Source organism: Arachis stenosperma, chromosome 10, assembly GCF_014773155.1.
Source record: "Arachis stenosperma cultivar V10309 chromosome 10, arast.V10309.gnm1.PFL2, whole genome shotgun sequence".
NCBI lineage: Eukaryota > Viridiplantae > Streptophyta > Magnoliopsida > Fabales > Fabaceae > Arachis > Arachis stenosperma.
This window is the reverse complement of record NC_080386.1, coordinates 51,372,140-51,372,810: the sequence shown is the minus strand read 5'-3', so window position 1 is coordinate 51,372,810 and position 671 is coordinate 51,372,140. Positions and strand designations below refer to the sequence as shown.

Genomic DNA, 671 nt, shown 5'->3' with positions numbered 1-671 from the left:
TTCTTCTTCAGATGAAGCGTCCTTAGTACTGCCTGGTGCAGCTTGCATTCCAGACAGACTTTGAGAAATCATATTGACTTGCTGAGTCAATATTTTGTTCTGAGCCAGTATAGCATTCAGAGTATCAATCTCAAGAACACCTTTCTTCTGATTTGTCCCATTGTTCACAGGATTCCTTTCAGAAGTGTACATGAATTGGTTATTTGCAACCATTTCAATCAGTTCTTGAGCTTCTGCAGGCGTCTTCTTCAGATGAAGAGATCCTCCAGCAGAGTTGTCCAATGACATCTTGGACAGTTAAGACAGACCATCATAGAAGATACCTATGATGCTCCATTCAGAAAACATGTGAGAAGGACACTTTCTGATCAATTGTTTGTATCTTTCCCAAACTTCATAGAAGGATTCACCTTCCTTCTGTCTGAAGGTTTGGACTTCCACTCTAAGCTTACTCAATTTTTAAGGTGGAAAGAACTTTGCCAAGAAGGCATTGACTAGCTTTTCCCAAGAGTTCAGGCTTTCTTTAGGTTGTGAGTCCAACCATATCCTAGCTCTGTCTCTTACAGCAAAAGGGAATAGCATAAGTCTGTAGACCTCAGGGTCAACCCTATTAATCTTGATAGTGTCACAGATTTGCAAGAATTCAGCTAAAAACTGATGAGGATCTTCCA

At 40.4% G+C, this 671-nt stretch overlaps 1 non-coding gene across 1 annotated transcript; it reads left to right on the top strand.

Annotated features, from left to right (window-relative positions):
- Positions 1–343: 343 nt before the first annotated feature.
- On the top strand, positions 344–450 carry LOC130958384 (small nucleolar RNA R71). The gene has a single exon (XR_009077509.1). It is a non-coding gene; the product is annotated as a small nucleolar RNA R71 (small nucleolar RNA).
- Positions 451–671: the final 221 nt, after the last annotated feature.